Here is a 26,077-nt window from a genome sequence, read left to right as displayed (position 1 = left end):
TTAGTTGGGGACCCTTCATTTACAACGATATCGTTGACTTTGATTGCAAATTATTGCACAGATACTATTTAAACTGACTATAGCTTGCATGGTGATGACATCACTGAATCCAATGATGAACTGCCTTTAACTGTCATTTTGCATTATTGACACTGTTTTCCTAATTAATGTTGTTCAGAAATTGCTTTGTGACACAATCTTTTTTTTGTTTAAAGCGCTATATAAAATAAAGATGACTTGACTTGCGCCAACCATTTTTCATTTATTTTATATAATTTTTAGGTCACTGATTTAAAGGAAGGACTTATGCAAAGAGGAGTGAAACTGGGCATCCTTGAAGTTTATGGAGATGATCTCTCACAGGCAACAAAGAGTTGCCTAAACTTCAGCGTCTTCCTGAGGAAAGCGGTGGCAATGGACGACCATCTGACTTTCCCACGGACTGGCTTTCATGGTACTCTTTGACTTGTTCATTGGCACACAGCAGATCCAACAGAGATCCACGCAAGTCTGAATTTTCCCCAGTAAGCCTCATTACAACACAGGTCGTGCAACGTTCAGGGAGATGCAATACAGGTTCGCACGGTTTTTGTCCAACCAGACTTGGTGCTCCGAGCACATGCTGATGCTGTAAGCCCCTCCCTCTGCAATCAACATGAGTAAGGATCTTCTTTCTCAGGGGCAGGGTACATTTGGCCCAGACCTCTGGAACCTCCCAGTAGAGGTCTTCACAGTGCACCCGGGACCCGTCGACCCGGGACCCGTACGGGTTCGGGTCTATATTTTAATGATCAGCCGGGTCCAGGTCGGGTCCGAATCTATTTACTTCGGTCCCGGGTCTGTTTAACATTGTGTGTATACCCATGTGATCGGAGTCATCGACTCGGAGAACACCCGCCGTGATCAGACACTGCTTGTGTTTTTTTGTAACTTGCAACTTGTAAAATTAGGAAAGAAAAGCGTGAGACAGAAAAAAAAGGCGATCTCTCTCTCTCTCTCTCTCTCTCTGCCGTTAGAAACAGAGCGCGCAAACTCAGAGTTAATGCAAGTGCACGCACAGTAATAATGCTTGCAGACTGGAATACTCATATTTAACATATTTCAAATCCGCAACAAAATCTGAGGTGACCTGTCACATGAATGTTTTCTATGATGCTCAAATTGTAGGGGCGTTAAAAAGCATATTTTAGGGTTGATCCAGGCTAGCACGCATGTGCAGTCTCAAAGCGCGTGTCATGTTTTCTATGGCAACCAGTGAGGGACGCAATGACTTCGACCCGCCAAACCTGCGCTTTACATGTTTTCTCCCATTTTTAGAATAATATAAATGAACCGTTAATCTTAAAGTTTTAGTGGTCAGATTCAGACTCGACGCAGAGCAGAGAGCACAGAGATGATAGCAAATAAATAACAACAGAACAAACAGCACACAACGAGCAGTCGTTATTATCGTTCAAAAGGGCAAACAGTCGAAGTTATAATGCGAGTTAACTCGAGTCAGAATGTACATGTGCACAGCTGCATTTGTCATCCGTCACCGTGACATCAAGTGGATTTTTGAAGCTGAAATAATGAGTGGATTAAGCTTGGACTTGGGGAATAACGAGGGGAATAACATGGATAACTTTCTTGTCGGAGGATTGTAATGCATCACAGGCAGTCACGTACAAGGAAGAGAGACTACGGCTCTGTAAATTAGGTAACGTTAAGACAAAAAGTTGTATTTTTTCGCAACAGGTTTATTGACTTGTCATAGCAATTTAAGCTGGAATATGTGACAATCGGGTCTGTGTCTTCCCGGCGGGTTCGGGTCTAGCTTTCAAATAATAGATGGGTCCGGGTCGGGTCCGGGTAGGCATTTCTCGGTTCTACACGGGTCCGGGTCCAGCTTTTGAAATAATAGACGGGTCCGGGTCGGTTCAGTGTAGTACATTACGGGTCTCTTTCGGTTTTTTGGACGGGCACGAATTTTTTGGACCCGTGAAGACCTCTACCTTCATGGCTGGTCCCTACATGGAACGAGGAGGAATTCAAGGGGCCATCACAACCACTCAGGCAGGATCTACTAGTTGGTTATGTGCTCTGAAGTGGCACTTGTTCATTGCTTGATGCTCTGGGAAGACCCACAGAGCTCCATCCACTTTGAAAGTGTAGCGATAGCCCTGCGATAGCAGAAAAGTCACAACACTGTAAATGGTAGATCGGTAGAGAAGCACAATCTTATTACTTTCTGGAGGGTATGCGTGTAGATTAAATCCTCAGAGACGGCACCCTCATCCCCTCTCTTGGGGTCTCTCAGTGGTCTTACATGTCATACAGAGAGATCTGTTAGAGCCTTTACAGTCAGATTGAAGACACCTCTGGTAAAGACAGTGGGGGATCTACAAGCCCACTCTATTAACCAAATGTGCCTAGAGTTTGGACCCGCAGACCCCCTCACATGGTCCTGAAAGCATTGGGCAGCCATATTGCTGCGGTGCCCAGGGAGTCAGTTTGTGGGGTTTGGTGCCTTGCTCAAGAGCTTTGGGGGTGTTTGATTTACTCATTCTGAATCCAATTCATAGCTTTTTTTTTAGGTTTTTTTTCAAAATGTTTATTTTATTTCTTTATTTTTTATGTCACGAACTTACCCACATTTGAAGTGTTTATAAAAAAGAATGCATGAAGCTAGAACAAATGTATTTGTTTATAAGCAGACCACTGTTCTTTCGTTTGATGTTTTTTTATGTTTCAGAATATTCATATAACAAAATATGTACAAATTAATACCTAAATAGGGACATAGTAGTATACTTAAAGTATTATGTAAAGTTCACTTGAGAAAAACTTACGAGTATACTTGCAATATAAACTACTAAACTAGTAGTTTACTGGGATTATACTTCAAAGTGAACTAAAAATGCAAGTATTTAATTAGTAAACTATTAGTATACCTATAAGGTTCACTTGTAGTATAGTTAGTATTACAAACTAAAAACATATGTAAACTAGTTGTGTACTCAAAGTTTACTACTGTTTATACTTAAAGTATACTTAAAAGTATACTTTTATATATATGAACGTGGGGCCAATTTAGTCCCCAAGGAGTATTTAAATAGTAAAAGTATACTACTAGAACACTGATATTTGTATACTTATTACATAAAGTATACTTTAAAATATACTTGAACTTTACTTACTATAAACCTGAAGTTTACTTCTTTTCGGAAGGGTGGTCTAGGCTGAAAAAAATAAGCTTTTTTTAAAACATTATTAAACAGAAGAAACAACATTCATTAACAGTTTCATTTCATATATAGATATAATATATTATATATAGATAATATATATATATATATATATATATATCTAGCTATGATATATATATATCTATAATATATATTATATTTGAAGTTTACAAGGAGTTGAAGTGCACTTGTTTGGTTGACATGCCATGCTTGTCAGCATTTGAGCAACCCATAGATTTATAATGCAGTTCAGCTAGTTCTGGCATTTATAGAGACCACATAGTGTTGGGATCTTTGACACAACGTCAAAAGTAACTGACAGAAAGGAAATGTAATGGTTACTATTGTAACTCTTGTTTCATGAGTTCCCTGAAATAATTTGTTAATGAACATTTTTGTCAGTAATTTAGCACTACTTTAACACTTATAAGAGAAACAGTGGCATACTGACCTCTTGCCCTTGACTGATTTTCTGCACAGCCCGTACTTCAGCGTGGATACCTCTGTATGTGACTATGACGTTGGGACAGCAGCTGTGGTTCAAGAGGGCAATGCTAAAAGAGCAACAAAAAAACAATACTGGAATGTGGGAGGGGAAAAGTGGATAAAAGTAGGGTTATAAAAGAACCTCAGAGAGTTTAGAGAGCTAGTAAATGATAAAAATAGAAATGTAAATACAAAAGGCTGTAAAGGAGCAAAATGTCCCCACTTGGACATCCCAAGATATGTTTCTCTAAGTACACAAAACGGTGGATTACGCTTTCAGCCGAAATGCTGGGTTGAAACTGTTTGTGTAAGGAGGGTTATTTGTGCCAATTTAAGTTGATAATAATTTGTAATCAGTAACTCAGCGCGTGTGCACTATGTTGGGAATGTGGACGGAACAAGAGAAAAACATTTGCTTAAACTAGAGGTGCTAAGCACAGGTTTCTTAATTCCCTCAAACAAGTGTTTGTCATCACAGGTATCTGGTGGTTTTCCATCTCCAGTTGTTGTTGTTTTTCTCTCTTCCTCAGTTTCTTTTTACTGAATGTGAAACAGTGTACCCGGAGAGTATTACAACCTTGTTGACAAAGTAATTAGCTGAGCTTAAAGGTAATGGAAAATGCTGGTGATGATTTTATGTTTACTTATGTCACATCACTGTGCGTTACACGTTTACCACACTGGCGCACATATAAAAACCAAAGTATACTTTGGGGTTAAGGGGCATGTGGTTGTAACTTTGTAAGTATTACCTTTTGTTAATGTCAGTTTGTAAGTTTGCTTGGATTATTCCTTAAATAAAACCTCACGTGCAAATGGATTCCCAATATGCTTGGTGTTTTACAGACAACAGAATGCAATAACATTTGTAGAATTCATGATTTTGTTTGATTTTTTGACATCCAAATCAAATTTCCCATGCAACTTGAAACATGGCCAATAAAGTATAGTCAATTCCTTTCAAATTCCACCTCATTGCAAGTTTTCGCTCAAACACCAAGTTTTCTGTAATTTCTCATTTTTTGCCTATGTTTGTCATGGCTATTTGCTTGGCCAATGTCTTGCTTTCCTTCATTTTCTTTTTGCTATGTTAAGCTGTAAGACCTACAAAATCAAGTGCCCTTAACAATACCATAATATAAACAATCAATACATCTTTGCCAGAATACTTGGGGGTGCTTCTCAATACTAAAACTGTATCTAGACAACAGACATCGGTTCCAGCGAGCTTCCTCGCTACTCTGTCCTCGCATGCACATGATCCAGAAACGCAATCGAACTTAGCCATCTTGAAGGGCATCTCAATTCTCTAATTTGCACTGCGAGGTGTACAAGAATCAAGGAAGCTTCCTGAGGGAGTCATGAGAGAGCATACACATGGTGTATCCGTCCCTTATATTCTAAGGGATGGAGCTAAGATGCGAGGAAAGGAAACGATGAATGGAATCTGTAAACGATGTAAAAAAGCACAAATAAAAAAAAAAAGAGAAGAACCCCGCGTATGTTTTTCGTTTATGTCTTTCCGTGTCCATTGTTCATTTTGTCTAACAAAACTAATGATGAAAATGTTTGTTTGACAGACTTTTTTGGTTTTGTCAACGGCTCAAAAGCACTATGAACGACAGGAATTTTCTAATGTAGAAACAGATGAGAAAAATATCACTGCAAGATATTTCAATGCACAGGCGCTAGCAATGATTCTGCACCTTTTCTCTTAGAAAAGTAAAAATAGTGGAAATTATATTGTTAATTCCATAGGTCTTCAACCCTGCTCCTGGGGTTAATTCAACGACTTTATAGCTGTTAGACGAATAGCTTCAAGTCTCATGAGATATCTTGGATTTCAATGCGATATACTGGTCATAGTTTTTATCAAACGCATTTTCCAAGATCAATTAATAAGTTCTCTAACAAAAAAAAAAAAAAAAAGACACGAGTAGCTGGTTTTAAAAATCAATCAAGTGCAGTGAACCTTCCACGTGACAAGACCAAAAATAATTGATAATTTCAATTCGTGATTATAATGACATGGACTGCTCTTGTTTAAAAAACACACGTGCTGTTCACACAAAGTTTGGGATTACCACTAAGATTCTGTGAATAGTTTTTTTAAACAGAATCTCTTTAAAAGACGCTTAAAAAACAAAATAAACAAAACATTACGACTTGTGAAATACTCCTCATATGGTAATGTTTTGTTTATTTTGTTCTTTTATGTTTGATGTCCGGTGCTTACTGACTTACCTGCCAGGGAGGACCTTCCAAGGGCGGATTGAAAAACCACATGGCTAAATTGCCGATACAATGCATTGAAAATTCGAAACATTTATGTTTACACTTGTGTACATGATCGTGCCCCTTTTACAAATACATGCATTAGTGAATTAAATATTATGCATTGCTGTTTGTAAACAAGTTGATTTTTCTAGTTTTAATATACTTTAAAAAATAGAATTTACTTTCCTGTTGCTGGCAGAAGGCCTAATGTCCCGCATCATCACCTACAGGGTCTCACTATCACAGTGGATCCTTCGCAAAATCATTCCACCTACTAATGACCGATTTGAATTTATCATCATGGGAAATCAGTTTTGCTGCTTATAGTTTTGTTGGAACCCTGCTTGATCGTTTTTTCAGGATTTCATATTGACGTGATAAAAAGTTTAAAAAGAACAGCATTATTCAAAATATAAATCTTTGTGTAACACATATCGTACTACACTTCCAAATAAGTTTGTCGGGTCCGTACCACTTTTGCTTTTATTTTAGTTTTGTTTTAAGCGAGGAAGCGTATGTTTTTAATGTCATGTTAAATTACTGTTTTTTATTCAGCAACAGACCCATGCTAAATTGATAACAAAAGTGGGGTAACTTACAGGCTTATATGTTAGAAAAGCATTCTATTGTTGAATTAATGCGGTTCTTTGTCCCTTTTTAACCATTCTTAATTCATCAGAGCAATCATAGGTTCGAAAGTGAATTATTCAGGATGGCAAATATTAATCAATGTTTTTGCTGTTGTTTTGTTGTGTAAGAGGCAACTGGTTGTCCAAACTCAGTTTCCTGAGAGGGGCTGTAGCACACCTGATTCCAACCAATAAAGTTCCTATCATGCGTATTTGAAAACGATGCTGGCATGTGTGTTTGCGCAGGATTGAAAAAAAACACCCTCTGCCAGGGATCCCGGCAAGTAGCAAATCAGGTTGCTAATAAAAATCAAGCAAAAGCTCATTTATCATGAACACAATCCCATTTAAAGAGTGATGTGACATGCCAGTACACTAATGCAAATAAGCAGACACTTAGTGTTATGCAGCATATCCAGGCGCACGACTGCTCACAAAACCATGTCCAAGCAGAGGACGGCTGGAAGAATCAGACTGGAGTACCATCTAATGTGTCCCTAGATAAGTATAAAAGCAAGCAGAATATATGATTATTCATTACACAACAGTCTTAATTATATATAGATTGTGTAGGTCCGTTTTTCTTGTGCTTACCTTACTGCTGGGAAAAAGGATAGATAGCGAAGCCCCAAGAAGCTCGAGACGTTTCCTCATCCTCCACAGTAAGAAAAAGCCGTGTAACACGTGACCTGTGTAAAGTAGACACAAACACAATCCGTGTATCATTGCTGTCTAAAGACACAAGCTGTTTACTTTAATTGGAGAAGCAGATAAGGTGATTAACCTGACCTTTTGTCGGAGACCCCCTGTATGGGGTTACCATTGCTCAGCTTAGATGTATTTAGCCAAATGCGTTTAAAAAACTAATTAATTTAGTCTAATTATCAACATACAATGAAGTGTTCATAGAAGTGTACATAGAGCGTGCCAGTAACGGATATAGATTACTGTACACTTTATGGGGGAATAGGGTATTAATCGACTGTGTAAATATTCCAAAAACGCCATTTTTTATTATATGTTGTTGTGTGTGGGCCACTATCATCATATCCGTACCCTTGCAGTGAGTCTATTTTTTTCCTGCGGCATAATATTGTTCATGCTTACTTAAAGTGCTCTTCGCCACAACATTAACAAGGAGCCCGGTCGCAATTTTTAGGCACGTGCACAGCGTTCATTAGGCCATCAAATCTGTGTTTGAGTAATATTCAAAAGTATTTTAATTAAAAAATTAAACGTTTAAAAATAAGAATAAAATCAAATAAAATAACGGATGATAAATAAATAAATTGTTAAATAAATAAATAAATAAGATAAGAATTGTCAAAACAAACCATTACCATTTGATGTTGTTGAAGCAATAGTCAGAACTCATTTAGTGGGTAAAAAAAAAACCAAAGAAAAAAGAAAGTAAAGTGAAAAAATAAATACAATAAACGAATCTGAACAGAAGAATCCAAGTAGGAAAAACTCACACCGCAATACGTTTACTCTATAAGAGGTCATTAAAACCACAACAACCTACTCTTTACATCAATAATAATCCCATCTATACACCACATTATTTAACCAAACATAAACCTGAATTACTATTCCATGTCCGCCCCTAAATCTTGAGGTTTTCAAACTTTTAAAAGCTGTTTAAAAACTGAAAAAAAGCTAATTTACAATCACACCGCTCGCTGATAATATACTGAGGTCTAATGAAGCGAAAAGACTGGTCTGTGCCAAATCAATAAATCATTATTTGTAACCATAGCCTCTGCAAATGCCCTGCTTGCTGTTGCATGATGACATTTGCTTGGGTAGGTCAAAGTCACTCGCGTGGCCATTCTTATTTATTGGGGTGAAGAGAGGATTGATCAGTAAAGCAGCAAGGAGGGGCATTGCAAAGGGTCAGCTGTCAAAAACTTCTGTGTTTACCTGTGATAAAAGTTGGTGAGCAGCCGGCATGATGAGCAGGGAAATCCAGTGTTTGGAATAGAAGTGAATGGAGACCGCTATATGTGCTTCAGTCATCTCTTTTTTCTCATTATCCATATCCTCCATGTCTGCGAGAAAAGGAAGACATAATAACATTATATACAGTAACAGCTTTACATGCTTAAAGTTAACATAAAGATTACATTTGCAACTATGATGTATTTCCAAGTAATGATATTAAAACCAAGAGAAAATAAATGTAACCCCACTGGGGAATTAGATTAGATAGTTTTTTTTTTTTTTTTTTTTAAAAGCACAATACACCCAAAGGCAATTGACAATAATTGATCCAAAAATAAAATTCAACCAATTTTTGAATTATTGGAAAAAAACTATAAAAAATATGAATCACAAATCCAACTGCAGAAAAAACACACAACATTGAAAACTGAATAAATAAATAAATAAATAAATAAAAAGAAAAAGAAAACTATTTTCTAAATACTGTGTAAGGCAGAGGAAACAGGCTCAAATTTAAAGCAAAAAGAAATAATTAAAAACTCTGAGCCCTTAAAATTGAAAAAAGATAATCAAATCACATCACTAGATTTTGCACTTGTAAAGGGTTAGTTCACCCAAAAATGAAAATTATGCAGTTTTTTTTTTTTCTCACCCAAGAGGCATCCCTAGGTGTATATGATTTTCTTCTTTCAGAACGACGAATCCAGTCGGAGAGTTATATTAAAAATGGTCTTTGATCTTTCAAGCTGTTTAATGGCACTCAGCGGGTGTTGCATGCATCAGTCCAAAAAGAAGTTAAATAAAAATTAGCGCCCATCCATAAAAAAGTGTCTCACATGGCTACGGGGTGAACAAATCCCTCCTGTGGTGAATCGATGCATTTGTACGAAAAAATCATCCATATTCAAAAAGGAATAATCACTTTAATGTAGCTTGCACACCCAACAGTTTTACACGGAAGCATCTCCATGCTGATGACGTATGAGGTCAGCATTGCGCATGCACCGCTGAGTCTTGTGAAAACCAACGTTTTTATTACAGGATCAAAGGAAGCAAAGTTTCCTTACTTTAGCAAAGAAAAAACAGTCTCCTCTTGGTTTATATCGAAATGCTCTGACACAAAAATCCTTCTTCACATACACCCCGCCCCCAAAAACCACAAAAAAAACAAACAAAAAAAAAAAATCCCCCCCCCAAAAACTCGTTTTGTACTATCTAATTATTGACCGTGTGTTTTGTTTTTAATTTCTCTGCTGCGTTCCCCACGTTCCTCACTTCTGAGCAGTGCATACGCAAAACTGAACTCACACGTCATCCGCGGCCGGAAACTGTTTCCGTGTACAACAGTGAGCGCAAAACTAGGTTAAATTGATAATTACGTTTTGAATAATGCTATTTTTCCTTCAAAAATCACATTGATTCGCCACACAGGCGAGCGTTTGTTCTGCACCCCCGGGAGCTGTGTGAGACACTTTTTTTTTTTTTATTGGATGGGCACTTTTTTATTTAACTTCTTTTTGACTGATGCATGCATGGATCAAAGGGTTACACCCCTTAACACTGTGATGCAGAGGTGGGACTTTCAAGTCACAAGCAAGTCTTTCAAGTCATATCCCAAGTCCTCAAACAGTTAAAGTTAATGAGATAAATTAAGTGACTAATTTCATGACAATTGTGCAATTGTAATGAACACCTGCTGTTATTGAGAATTACAGAGGAACAGATGTTGATGTTTTATTGGTTAAAATGATGCCACCATCATGGAGATCTGTGTTTTGCTTTAGTGGGCTCTTGACTCTTGACTTCTTAATACTAGATCTCGTCCTCGCTGTAAGACTGCACATGGTGTTATGAAGTAGAGAGACTGGTGCTGTACAGTGTGCAACTATTAGCTATTTATATGATGAGATAATCACTGTGAGATGTCTTGAGTACATACCAAATATTGAATGCAAATTGCAATTTTAAGTCATTTACTATTTAGACACACACACATCAAGAATCAGCATAGAAATCTCAACAATGGTGATGATCACAAAAATGCTTCATGCTGGCAATGCATGCTGGGTAACACCAGTGTAAAAAACTCCCATCATGCACTGCAGTATGAAAAAATTATTGGATCACCGCTGTTGAGGATCATATGATAAGTGTGTCGTGTCTAAAAGCCTGAGCTAATACAGTTCTTTTTTTTCCTTCAATATCAAAGCATTACGGTGGTGTTTATTTAGTAGGACTTTTTTTTTTTTTTCTACAGTTCAGTAGTAGCTGAATGTCAGTTAATAAATCGAAGAAAGGCCACTTCATGATGTTCATTCATCATGCGTTATAGGCAGAAAGTTTTTGAATCAATAATGGATAAATGTTTGTTGTGAATGTTGCAATTGCTTAAAAGCAATTTACTTTGAATTACTATAAGGGTCACAGAGAACAAACTAAGGCAAACCTTTACCACAATTATGGTGGCATCGTGTGTGTGGTGTTTGTGTTATTTCATCTAAGGCTGTGCCTAAATTCAGATGTAGTTCTTGTGTTTCTCTTTTCTTCAATGATGTTGACAGTTAACAGCAGATGAATTCATCACTAATGCAAATCATCATTTAATTAGTCACATTAAATTATCTTATTAACTTATTAACTCTTTGAGGACTTGGGATATGACTTGAAGACACCGTGCTTGTGACTTGGGAAGTCCCACCTCTCTCCTGTGATGTCGTGTCCTGGCGTGAATGAAACCAAAAACCAATAAAACCCATTACAAACATTTGTGAGGCATTTGTTGAATCCAGTGGGGACATAATTACTGATTATAATGACTTATACTGCCTTTTTACATGTTGCGTTTTGTATCGCGCTGCATAAACACCAAAAAACCATGTCTGCAGTTGTCATCTGAGAAACGACAAACAGCAAGCTCTAACAGTTAACTCTACTACCTGCTCAAAACCCTCGTGTTTGAATCACCAGTGGCAAATCCTTTTAAATATGTAAACCGTACTTACAGACTATGTGTCAGAAGCACCAGACTGTCTTGTGCAAAGTTGGAATATACCCCACTTTATAGAAACAGACACCGGCATTGTAGGCTACTCTCCCAGGATCAGGAAACAGTCCTTGTCCTCCGCAAAATGCAATTCACACATCTGAACACATCTGAACTGTTCCAGAACAGTGTTGTAAATACAATTTAACCAATGATTAATTGTACTCTTTTGGAAGGCCAAACAAAAAAGCAAAGAATCCACAATTTAAAAACAGAAACACAACAACACCACAACATGGTGCTGGCGGCAACAGCGAGAATAAAACTTACGCCTTATTTCTTTGCGTGAACATTTGGGTGGCATTATGCAAATCTTGCCATATCGTGACGTAGACGTGGGGGTGTATCAGAATGAGCCGTTTTAGGTAGGAGTGGTTGACTCTTAACCACTTTTATAAAGAATATCTCTTTGGATTTGACAATTTCAAGTATGTCATTTGATAAAAAAAAAAAAAAAAAACGCTACTAATCGCACACCAAACCTTTCTGAAATTTAATCGAAATTAATCCCACCTCATATTAAAGTTAACATAAAGACAGTATATTTTTTTTTATATTTTTTAAATGGAATCTTTTTATGACTGACAGGCCATTATCAATGATACCAGTACGTGATTTCTCTATAAAATTGATTTATTAAGTGTTGAATATGGATATTTTTTACTTACAAAAATGCACCGATTTGCTGCAGTAGGCCTTTGTTCACCCTCTGGAGATGTGTGAGGCCACTTTTTTTTAAGGATGGTGTGCTTTTTATTTTACTTCTTTTGGACTGATGCACCTGCATCACCCCGCTGAGTGGCATTAAACAACTTGAAAGATCAGAGACTCTGACTATATTCGTGTGAAAGAAGAAAGTCATATACCCCTAGGATGACATGAGGGGTGAGTAATTTAATGGGATTATTTTAATTTTTGTGTGAACTAACCCTTTAACTGACCACGACATTGCCTGCACATAGTTTATTTCGCGCTTTGATATGAAAGGATACAGGCTACAGCGCGCGGCTGCACCTTTGTGTGTGCAATTGAAGAGCATGCACTGCGAGCACAGTACCGTTTCAGCACTCCCTTGATCTGAAGTGAAGTGGAGCACACATCTGAAACGTCTCCCGTTCTCAGTCGCTCTGCGACTGAATAAATGCACTTCTTGTCAAGAGAAAAACTGACAGAAGCAGCAGTTTTGAGTGGGGTAGCCAACCCTAGCCCCGCCCTTGCATTAATTGCGTTAAATATTTTTAACGCGTTAAACTGGAAAAATTAATCCCCTACGTTAACGCGCTAATTTTGACACCACTAATATAAAATGTATATTTGCTGATATGATAATGTGAAAAGCTACTAGAGCTGACAGGTGTACATTTAAAAAATATGAAGTAGATAAAATGCACTCCTTTTTTTTTTGTTGAAAAACAGATAAAGTAAACATTGCAATAATTAATCAACAGTAGATCATAAGCAAACGCTTGTCATAAATGCGTACTCGTTGTGTCAGGATCTCCAGCTGAGTGCCCATGAGATCCTGTAGAGCAGTGCTTCCCAAACCTGTCCTGGAGGACCCCCTGCCCTGCACATTTTCTATGTCTCCCTAATCAGACACACCCAATTTAGTTCTTGCAGTCTCTCCTAATGAGCTGATGAGTGGAATCAGGTGTGTTCTAAGATAAGGGAGACATACAAAAAGGTGCAGGACAGGGGGGAAGCACTGAAGCTCCTGCTCTAGAGGACCACTCCATCATTTACTGTGTACCATTGTTCATGGACTACATCTCCTATAACACCCATGCTAGGAACTAATTACATGCACAGCTGGTTCCATTTAGGAGGACTATTTCTATTACTATTACGCACATGGCTAAGTATGTTTTGCTGTTGCAAGACTCTACCAAGCATTTTCATTTACCATTGCATTTGCCTTTCATTTGTTTTGGGTTATTTTTGTATTTTTGGACTGCCTCACTTGGTATTTTGACCATTGCCTGTTTCCTTTGGTTTTATGCTCTTTTGCAAATTTGCCTTGATAACATTGTTTGGTTGGATCTTGACCTTGCCTTGCCTTGTGTATTAATAAAGCTTGCACTTGGATCTAAAGAGGTCCCCATTACATATTAATTGCAAACTGCTTTGAAACCACAAGCACTGTAAGAATGCGCACACAGTGCTAGTTCACATTTTTTACTTTGAACTTGTGGCCTACATTTATTTAATTAAATAAGTCCTTTTAAAGCTTAATAATCGATTAGGCAACTATCACCCCGTATCATTGATTCTTGTTTACCATCCCCAAATTTAAGACCTAAAGAGTGGTAGTTAGGACTTGTGTGATAAACATTTAAAATGACTTTTTATGGAGCTTAAATACAATAATAAAAAAATTAATAATAAAAAAAACCTGTTCGGCACATACACTGTAAAAAATTATTCACTTGTATTTACTCAAGAAAATTTTTAAAAATTTTCATTTCCAATACTGCATTAATTAAAATTTAACCAACATTAGAGACTTAATTAGGAAAATAATCAAATTAGGGATGTTTACAAGCAACCCATTCAAAAATGAGTAGAAGCCGCCCAATGAAAAAAAAATTAGAGTAAAATTTACACAAAAATATTGATTTAGTTGAGAAAACACAAAAACAAACAAACAAAAACACTATGCTAAAGCAATACTATGTTATACATGCCAGGCCATTAGTTGGTGATCACTAAACTCCCAGTGAAAACCAATACAAAACATCCATGATGTCAACCTTTTTTACAAATTCACATGTGTGGCCCATCTGAACCATCGGCACTGTTCAGATCCTGTCTTCATGCCCCCAAAATTGGAACTTACCCACGAATCACTTATTTAACAGGGTTAACATTTAGTGGTAAGGTTTGTATTCTTGTGGTCTGACCTTGAAAAATTACTTTTGCCTTGTCGTGACAATGATTCAACACATGTCATCTGACAAATGATGTCCAATTTAGGTAACAGTTGAGTAATAATTTATTAGTGTTCTTATCTGAAAAGGTTAATCAAGCGATGAATTCGATTTCACCACCAGCATGTCCACAACATGGTGGACTAAAGGGGCAACCGTGAAATAAACTACGAATATTTAGTCAGGCATGAGCCCCTTTGGCTGCATTAGTGCCATCTTGCCAGTTCTTACTTGTATAAGTGGAGGATTCGAAGAGCACCGCAAAGTCTTTTTCCTAGGAATAGCGTCAAAGTTCACATTTAATACTAAAATATCTGTTGATTTTATAATATCTTTTCCTGAACATCATGGCATCTTATTAAGAAATCGTAATTAATCCACATTGATTACTGTTACATAAAGACAGTAAATTTTATGATTTACGAGTGGCATAAACAACTTGAAAGATTCAGAGGACTCTGACTATATTCGTGTGAAAGAAGGAAAGTCATATACCCCTAGGATGGACATGAGGGTGAGTAATTTATGGGATTATTTAAACTTTTGTGTGTGAAAACTAACCCCTTTAACTGACCACGACATGCCTGCACATAGTTTATTTGCGCTTTGATATGAAAGGGATACAGGCTACAGCGCGCGGACTGCACCTTTGTGTGTGCAATTGAAGAGCATGCACTGCTGAGCACAGTTACCGTTTCCCTCGCATTCCCTTGATCTGAAGTGAAGTGGAGCACACATCTGAAACGTCTCCCGTTTCTCAGTCGCCTCTGCGACTGAATAAATGCACTTCTTGTCAAGAGACAAACTGACAGAAGCAGCAGTTTTGAGTGGGGTAGCCAACCCTAGCCCCGCCCCTTGCATTAATTGCGTTAAATATTTTTAACGCGTTAAACTGGAAAAATTAATCCCCTACGTTAACGCGCTAATTTTGACACCACTAATATAAAATGTATATTTGCTGATATGATAATGTGAAAAGCTACTAGAGCTGACAGGGTACCATTTAAAAAATATGAAGTAGAATATAAATGCACTCTTAGAGAAAACAATAAAGTAAACATTGCAATAATTAGTCTCAACAGTAGATCATAAGCAAACGCGCTTGTCTAAATGCGTACTCGTTGTGTCAGGATCTCCAGCTGAGTGCCCATGAGATCTGTAGAGCAGTGCTCCCAAACCTGTCCTGGAGGACCCCCTGCCCTGCACTGCACTTTTCTATGTCTCCTAATCAGACACACCCAATTTAGTTCTTGCAGTCTCTCCTAATGAGCTTGATGAGTGGAATCAGGTGTGTTAGATAAGGGAGACATACAAAAGGTGCAGGAACAGGGGGGAAGCCACACTGCTCTAGAGGACACTTCCATCATGTTACTTGTACCATTGTTTCATGGACTACATCTCCTATAACACCCATGATAAGGAACTGATTTACATGCACAGCTGGTTCCATTATAGGAGGACTATTTCTATTTACTATTACGCCACATGGCTAAGTCATGTTTTGCTGTTGCAGACTCTACCAAGCATTTTCATTTACCATTGCATTGGCCTTTCATTGTTTTGTTTATTTTGTATTTTGGACTGCTCACTTGGATTTTGACCATTGCCCCTGTTCCTTTGGTTTACTCTTTTGCAAATTTGCCTTGGATAACATTGTTTGTTGGATCTTGACCTTGCCTTGCCTTTGTATTAATAAAGCTTGCACTTGGATCTAAAGAGTCCCCATTACATATTAATTGCAAACTGCTTTGAAACCACAAGCATTGTATGAATGCGCAACAGTGCCACATTTTTACTTTGAACTTGTGGGCATACATTTATTTAAATTAAATAATCCTTTTAAAGCTTAATAATCAGATTAGGCAACTATCACCCCGTATCATGATTCTTGTTTACCATCCCCAAATTTAAGACCTAAAGAGTGGTAGTTAGGACTTGTGTTATACCATTTAAATGACTTTTTATGAGCTTAAATACAATAAAAAAAATAATAATAATAAAATAAAACCATTGCACATAGCATCACAAAAGGGCACTTCTAGATAAAAAGACTTGATATGTGAAATCCATTTGACAAAATAAATTTAAAAATACAAAACACAGCATGCCCTCTCTGTCAGATGTGTTGAATGATTTCTGGTACTTACGGGCTTCCATATCCTTCAGTAAGAGCAGTTTTTCTGATGGGCTTCTCTCTCTCTGGTGTCTCTGCATCAGTAAATACACGTCAAACACTCATTGATTCCGCATCAACATAGAGAGTAATAAAATGGTGTTTGTATCTGACCAGCCTGGCGATGATTCTGGCCACCAGTCGCACTGTCTCTGAGGGGCACCAGTTCTCTCCATACACACACATAGCATGACACTCCAGCTTGTGCATGGGCCAGTTCTTTTTCTGTCAAATACACAAAAAAATTACACATGAAACACTCATTAATGCATATACACTATACACATCATGAATGTATATAAGGTATAAAGACACAGAGAGATAAGATGCTTATTTTATGTCTTGCGCGATTGCAGATTATGAAAATCATTAAAAGATTTTTTTAAATGAAAGAATGGTTATTGATTTTCAGATAACTGTAGATTTTGTGGAATAGAATGCTTTATAGTGTATACCAGGAATGGGCAACTCCAGTACTGTGGACCACTGTCCTGCAGACTTTAGCTCAATCCCCAATAAATCAAGTTTTAAAAAAACATGAGAAAAGTGTATTATGAAATCAGCATTGTGAATCGTATTGCATCATGAATTGGGTGAATCGTTACATCCCTAGTCAGGATCGATCTGTGCATTCAGTCATGTAAAACACAGGTTTTAAAGTCTTGTAGTGTAAAATACCCCTGCCCTACCCCTTTCTAAAACAAGAAAAAAAAATGTAAATCTAAATTTACATTTTTATTTACTACATTCCAAAATTGTATTTCACTTAATTTTATTTAATAAATAAATAAATAAATCAAGAGCAAATCTAAAAATATTGTCAAAATTTTGGAAAATATTTTAATGGAAAAAATGTAGCTATATGTCCCCCAGGCCCTGATGAATAATATGGATAAACTAATAAAATTGATTTGTGTGGGACAACCAGATAGTTTGGTACAAAAGTTGAGATGTGATTGTTGTGGACAACTGTACACATAAAATTCAGAGGGAGTTGAGATGCTAAATTTAAATCCTAATGTGCTTTGCAGATGTAAAAAAATATGGGGGAAAAACATATCAATGACTTGCTGCCATGCATGAGGAGTCGCTGAATCGTCTGATTGTTTCTGAACTTGAACAAGGGTACTTCAGTGCTGACATGATGGACTTTTAACAACTTGGCTTTCTTCACTGTAGAATGTTGAATAAAACTATTCTGAAATTGCATTTTGTACATGACTAGAGAAAACATAGAAAGAACTGTGACCACCTTTTGACACTCATAATTAACTTTTGATTTTTGGGCACCATCCCTCTGTTGGTCCAGCTGTGCAGGAATACTAAAATGTGGAAGTTCGATCTATAGTTTTAACAAAAGACCTGTGATGTGAATTTCATTATCAGCACAGTACATGCATTGCCTAATTTTTGCTCTGGCCCATTGTTTCACAGACATTTTTAAAACATGATATAAATTAATAAAAAATAGTGAAGTACAGTCTTTATTATATGATAATTAATAATTTAAGTAGATTTGTTTTACTTTTTATCAGGGCTCCAACTGCAGGATGTAAACTCATAACTGTGAGAAATAAAGTCTTTTTTGAGAAAATAGGTCTGGATTGTGGGATTATGTTACAGTTACTTTTATATATATAGATATATATATATATATATATATATATATATATATATATATATATCATTTGAGTAAACAGATTGCCACACTGTAAAACCTGACAAGTCACAGTAACTCAAACCATTTGAGTAAACAGATTGCCTTTACTTAAACCATGAAAGTTTTAAAACTTTGCAATTATGTAATCAAGTAATTAATTAAGTGCTGATTGAGCTTTAGTGATGAACAGCTGCTGTTAACAAACAGCATCACCAGCTCCACTTATTAATAACCAGACTGACTTTATTTCTGTCAGACGTCTACAGAAGATTACTGAGAATTAACTAAGGTTTAGATGTTGATTTATTGTTTCATTTGAAGTAACCATGTTAGAGATCAGTGTTTGCTTTAGTTGGGCTCTCGATACCCTATATCTCTCTCATATAATATTTATTTCTTTCTGTTTTTTGTAACCATGTGTTTTTTAACATGTTTATTATAACTCAAAAAACCCAGAGAAAATATGATCAGGTATTGGTTGTTAATACAGCATATTGGTGATGATAATCATCAATTATGAAGCTGTTCAGAGTTCAAAATCTGACTAAGTAGGTGTTCTATAGTTAGTTCAGTTGATTACAATGAAAGCCATTCAAAAAGTCAGTGGTTCTTTCATAATCAGTTAATATAAAAGACTTTCAAAACAGTTTGGTTTTCTATGGTGTCAATTAGTCACACACAGACATCAATAATCAGAATATGAACCTCAACAATGGTTACGAAAAAAGAAAAAAAAAAACATGCTGCAATGCATGCTGGGTACTATTGTAGTACAAAACTCATGCATGGCTCCCAGCATGCTCTGCTGAATTGTTTTTTTTTTTTTTTTTTTTATTATGGTCACCATTGTTGAGGTTCAGATGCTGATTATTGATGTCTGTGTGTGACTAAGTGACACCACAGAAAACCAAACTGTTTGAAAAGTTCTTTATATTAACTGATTATCACAGAACCACTGGCTCTTAAAATCACTTTTACTGTAATCAATCCAACTAATTACACAACACCTATTTCATCAGAGATTAGACTCCGAACAGTTCAATAATCAATGATTATCATCACCAATATACAGTATAACAACCAACATCTACTTACAAATTACAAAAAAAATTCAAACCTGAATGCACTGTAAGTTGCTTTGGATAAAAGCAGCTTCTAAGAGTGTGAGTGTGTGTATAACACCTCATAACACTAACACTGTTACTTTAAATTAAAACAAATAGTTACAACAGCCAAAGAAAAAACTAAGACAGAAATCAAGGGTTAAGAGCCCAACTAAAGCAAACACTGATCTCTAACATGGTTACTTTAAATGAAAACATAAATCAACATCTCAACCTTAATTAATTCTCAATCAGATCTTCTGTAGACGTCTGACAGAAATAAAGTGAGTCTGGTTATTAATAAGTGGAGCTGGCGATGCTGTTTGTGGGGTTGTTTAATCAGATCTTGAGAGATTTAATGTATTTTATTTCAGTTTATTTTATCTAAGGCTGTGTCTGAAGTCAGTTGTAGTTCTTGTGTTTCTCTTTTTCTTCAGTAATTCTGTTTGTTAACAGCAGCTGTTCATCACTAATTCACAATTATCACTCAATTAATCACTTAATTATTTAATTGCAATGTATATCTTCTTTCAGTGAACTCAACTGAATTAAGTTCAGAGTACTCACAACTATTAGTTTTAAAACTTAAATGGTTTAAGGCAATCGGTTTCCTCAAACGGTTTGAGTTAACATAACTTTGTCAGGTTTTAGTGAGGCTGTGTCTGAAGTCAGTTGTAGTTCCTTTCTCTCTTTTCTTCAGTAATTCTGTTTGTTAACAGCAGCTGTTCATCACTAATGCTCAATTATCACTCAATTAATCACTTAATTACTTAATTGCAATGTATATCTTCTTTCAGTGAACTCAACTGAATTAAGTTCAGAGTACTCATAACTGTTACGTTTTAAAACTTAAATGGTTTAAGGCAATCGGTTTCCTCAAACGGTTTGAGTCATTATAAACATGACACAAAAAAAACATCAAATAAACACCACTTCTAGAAGTCCAAACAAATTAAATTCCAAACAAAATTATATAATATATATATATATATATATATTATATATATATATGTATATGTGTGTATATATATATATATATATATATGTATATATATATATATATATGTATATGTATATGTGTATGTATATATATATGTATGTATATGTATGTATATATGTATATATGTGTATATATATATATGTATACATATATGTATGTATATATATATATATATATATATATAAACATATATATATATATGTCTGTGTGTGTGTGTATGTGTACATATATATATATATACAGGTCCTTCTCAAAAAATTAGCATATTGTGAAAAAGTTCATTATTTTCCATAATATAATGATAAAAATTAAACTTTCATATATTTTAGATTCATTGCACACCAACTGAAATATTTCAGGTCTTTTATTGTTTTAAAACTGATGATTTTGGCATGCAGCTCATGAAAACCCAAAATTCTCGAAAAATTAGCATATCATTAAAAGGTTCTCTAAACGAGCTATTAACCTAATCATCTGAATCAACTAATTAACTCTACACACCTGCAAAAGATTCCTGAGGCTTTTAAAAACTCCCAGCCTTGTTCATTACTCAAAACTGCAATCATGGGTAAGACTGCCGACCTGGACTGCTGTCCAGAAGGCCATCATTTGACACCCTCAAGCGAGAGGGTAAGACACAGAAAGAAATTTCTGAACGAATAGGCTGTTCCCAGAGTGCTGTATCAAGGCACCTCAGTGGGAAGTCTGTGGGAAGGAAAAAGTGTGGCAAAAAAAAGCTGCACAACGAGAAGAGATGACCGGACCCTGAGGAAGATTGTGGAGAAGGACCGATTCCAGACCTTGGGGGACCTGCGGAAGCAGTTGACTGAGTCTGGAGTAGAAACCATCCAGAGCCACCGTGCACAGGCGTGTGCTTATGAACCAGAAACAGCGGCAGAAGCGCCTGACCTGGGCTACAGAGAAGCAGCACTGGACTGTTGCTCAGTGGTCCAAAGTACTTTTATCGGATGAAAGCTAATTTTGCATGTCATTCGGAAATCAAGGTGCCAGAGTCTGGAGGAAGACTGAAGAGAAGGAAATGCCAAAATGCCTGAAGTCCAGTGTCAAGTACCCACAGTGAGTGATGGTCTGGGGTGCATGTCAGCTGCTGGTGTTGGTCCACTGTGTTTTATTAATCAAGGGCAGGGTCAATGCAGCTAGCTATCAGGAGATTTTGGAGCACTTCATGCTTCCATCTGCTGAAAAGCTTTATGGAGATGAAGATTTCGTTTTTCAGCACGACCTGGCACCTGCTCACAGTGCCAAAACCACTGGTAAATGGTTTACTGAACAATGGTATTACTGTGCTCAATTGGCCTGCCAACTCTCCTGACCTGAACCCCATAGAGAATCTGTGGGATATTGTGAAGAGAAAGTTGAGAGACGCAAGACCCAACACTCTGGATGAGCTTAAGGCCGCTATCGAAGCATCCTGGGCCTCCATAACACCTCAGCAGTGCCACAGGCTGATTGCCTCCATGCCACGCCGCATTGAAGCAGTCATTTCTGCAAAAGGATTCCCGACCAAGTATTGAGTGCATAACTGACATAATTATTTGAAGGTTGACTTTTTTTGTATTAAAACCAACTTTTCTTTTATTGGTCGGATAAAAATATGCTAATTTTTTGAGATAGAAATTTTGGGTTTTCATGAGCTGTATGCCAAAATCATCAGTATTAAAACAATAAAAGACCTGAAATATTTTCAGTTGGTGTGCAATGAATCTAAAATATATGAAAGTTGAATTTTTATCATTACATTATGGAAAATAATGAACTTTTTCACAATATGCTATTTTTTTTGCAATTGGAATTAGACCATATACAGTCGTGGCCAAAAATATTGGCACCCTTGGTAAATATGATCAAAAAATGCATTTAAAAATATACAGTCGTGGCCAAAAATATTGGCACCCTTGGTAAATATGATCAAAAAAGGCTGTGAAAATTCTTCTGTAAGAATATAAAACAGAGGGGAAATATCATTATGAAATGAATGTTTTTTCTCAATACTCGTTGGTCACAATTATTGGACCTGAATTTACTGAATTTGGGATTTTTCTTAGTTGTCCAGTTATAATCATCAAAATTAAAAGAAATAAACATTTGAAATATATCAGTCTGTGTGTAATGAATGAATATAATATACAATATAATATACACTTTTTGAATGGAATTAGTGAAATCAACTTTTTGATGTTATTCTAATTATATGACCAGCACCTGTATATATATGTATATATATATATATATATATATATATATATATATTGTATCCCGTGTCAAAAAAAAGCTTCCAAAGCTGTCAGATACCCTTTTACTTAAGTCATGTACAGTATGTCTTTTTTTCCAATTTTCTTATTAGACCTTTTTATCACTGTTAGTATGCATATTATTGTGTATGTGTGTTTTACCTGACAGTTCACATTGCAGTAGAATGCTTTTTTGCACTTTCCACATTTTGCAAGACCCTTTTTCCTGTACATGACAGAGAAAAAACAAACAACAAAAACAACAACAATGTTTATTAAAACACCTAATGATAAAATAATGAATGTGTTCGTGTTTGAAAGAACAAGCACTATTTCCATGTAACAGTAAGTATCAAGTCAAGTCAAGTCAAGTCAAGTCTGCAACATAAAAAAACCACCCACACTTACAGTACATACACACACACAACCTAAAAAGACTTGACTCTCAGACCCCCGGTGCATACAGATAACACTAACAGTAGAGCCTAAAAATCTAGATCAAATATAAAATATAAGATAAAACTATACAATAAGGGAATGTAAAAAAGACATAATATAAAAAAATAAAAATAAAAATAAGGTTAAATAAAAGCAGCGCAAGGCACATGGCAGATAGAGTGCAAACCAGTGAACAAACAGTGCAGATAAAAAGATTTTTAGTGCATAAAAAAAGCTTTTTTTTAAGCTTTTTTTTTTAAAGATTTTTTTTAAGCTTTTTTTTTTTTTTTTTTAGTATGCATTGATTAACTATATTTTCAAAGTAACGCGTTACATTTACAACTAATAGAGACTGGAACAGAATGTGATAGAGAAAGGTATTAGAGCAGCAATCTCTCTTCAGCAGCTGTCACAATGAATGTGCTGTCACCATACAGGGCCAGAGTTTGGGCAGCTGCTTCAGGACATTCTGCTGTATTTTTAGATGTGCCCTTTTAGAGCTTATCTGCTGGTCATGACAGAAAAGAGAGATAAATCTAAAAGTAGAGAAGGGCTTGTTTTTTCGGCTTTACGCTCTCTCTCTCTCTCTCTCTCTCTCAAAGATATGTAAATCTCAGAGCTTGTTTGCACTTCTACTCATGCTGTTAAATCCCCACACACACACATCCAACAAAAACTTCAAAATCAAAAAAAAAAAACATTTTCTAATGAAGCTGTAGAAATGCATTAATGCTAACAAATGAGAACGTACACATCTTTATTTTTTAAATTTAGCTGTATATATTATATATCCATTAGAAAGTTATTTGTTAGAAAATAGCGATCATAAGCATATAAGTAACACAGTAGCCAATAAGATAAACCAACAAAAATAAGTGCATAAATAAATACATTCAGACCTTGTAAAGCACTGTTCACAGATAAATCCTCTCTCGTTCACGGACAGTACGTATGAATAAGCGGACACGAAAAGAGCAATTCGCCGACTTCATACGGCTCTGGTCACCCGCAGTCCCTCTGCCCTTCCCCGGGCTGCTAAAACGCTCAATGCCCGCGATGCCCTCACACTCCATCATCAGCACTTAACGGTAGTCCGCACCGATGGTCCGAGTTCTGAGGTTTCTGAGATTTTCGATGTAACTTAAATGGGTGGAGCATATATGAATATTTATGAGCTTCCCCAACATGCACGTAGAATATCCACGCCCCGAATCTCAGAATTTATTTCGGGAAGGTAATAATTATATTAAATAAAATATGTATCAAAAAGTAATCAAGTCAAAACGTCACGTATGCCTAAACTACTACTCGTAACACTTTATTGTTTGTAATATTGTAATGTTGTTACCGTGTATATTACATGTAGTCATTTAGCAGACGCTTTTATTCAAAGAGACTTATAAATGAGGACAATGGAAGAAATCAAATTTTAAAAAAAAGCAAATGATATACAAAGTGCTATAACAAGTCTCAGTTAGCGTAACGCAATACACATAGCAAGTGCTTTTTAAATAATATAATAAATAAAAAGAAAACAGATAGAATAGAAAAAGAATAGAGCAAGCTAGTGTTAGAGGTCTTTTTTGCTTTTGTTAATTGTGTAATAAATGAAAAGAAAACATAACTGTTAGCCGAGAATACAAAACGATTACAAAGTTAGTTTTATTATTAAGAAAACAAGCAACAAATGAATAGAGTGCAAGTCTAAGGGACAAGTTTTTTATTTATTTATTTATTTAGAATATAATTAGAATAGAGAGTGCTACAGTTAGAGGGTCAAATAAAGTTGAAAGAGATGTGTTTTTAGCTGATTCTTGAAGAGTTGGGCAGGTCATTCCACCAGGAGGGAACATTTAATTTAAAAGTCCATAAAAGTGGCTTTGTGCTTCTTCGGGATCGCACACTCAAGCGATGTTCACTTGCAGAACGCAAGCTTCTAGAGGGCATGTAAGTCTGAAGTAATGAATTTAGGTAGATGGGAGCAGAGCCAGTGGTGGTTTTGTAGGCAAACATCAATGCCTTGAATTTTATGCGAGCAGCTATTGGTAGCCAGTGCAAACTGATAAACAGAGGTGTGACATGCATTCTTTTCGGCTCATTAAAAATTAATCTTGATAGAACTGGCTGGAAGACCTGTCAAGAGAGCATTGCAATAGTCTAGCCTGGACAGAACAAGAGCTTGAACAAGGAGCTGTGCAGCATGTTCTGAAAGAAAGAGATTGATCATCTTGATGTTGAATAAAGCAAATCTGCAAGACCGGACAGTTTTAGCAATGTGGTCTGAGAAAGTTAGCTGATCATCAATCATAACTCCAAGGTTTCTGGTTGTTTTTGAAGGAGTTATGGTTGATGTGAAAATTGGATGGTGAAATGTGAAAAATGATGGGTTTGCTGAAACCACAAGCATTTCTGTCTTGGCCAGGTTGAGTTGAAGGTGACGGTCCTTCATCCAGCAAGAAATGTCTGTTAGAAAAGATGAGATGCGAGCAGCTATCGTCGGATCATCAGGATGGAATGAGAGGTAGAGTTGAGTGTCATCAGCATAGCAGTGGTATGAAAAGCCATGTGTTGCAGGCCCCGCCTCCGGAGACCCATCAGACAGATTACTGTACCTGTAAAAACAGGATAAAATGAAAAGACCGGGAGAGTCACGTCTGCTCCTTCACAGCTCCTCTGTTGGTATATTTATTCAGTGTACAATCAATTTCAGAAATCAATTTCAGGTACATACAATTGTTTTTAAAGCTTTGCTTCACATTCTGTTGTGTCTCTTTCTTTCTTTTTCATCACTTTAATGTCACTGTATTACAATAAATCCTTTTACCATTTTTCTTGTCTTCAATTTACTCTTTTGTTGACACCTAAATACTCCATAGACATTTTATACACCATCAATACTAATATTTATAAAGACAATA

At 36.2% G+C, this 26,077-nt stretch overlaps 1 pseudogene; it reads right to left on the bottom strand.

Annotated features, from left to right (window-relative positions):
- Positions 1 to 24,280, bottom strand: part of LOC122148894 — a 28,833-nt pseudogene extending 4,553 nt beyond the window's left edge.
- Positions 24,281 to 26,077: the final 1,797 nt, after the last annotated feature.

This window comes from Cyprinus carpio, chromosome A20 (assembly GCF_018340385.1).
Source record: "Cyprinus carpio isolate SPL01 chromosome A20, ASM1834038v1, whole genome shotgun sequence".
NCBI lineage: Eukaryota > Metazoa > Chordata > Actinopteri > Cypriniformes > Cyprinidae > Cyprinus > Cyprinus carpio.
The sequence above is the reverse complement of the archived record's forward strand: the minus strand, read 5'-3'. Positions and strand labels throughout refer to the sequence as shown.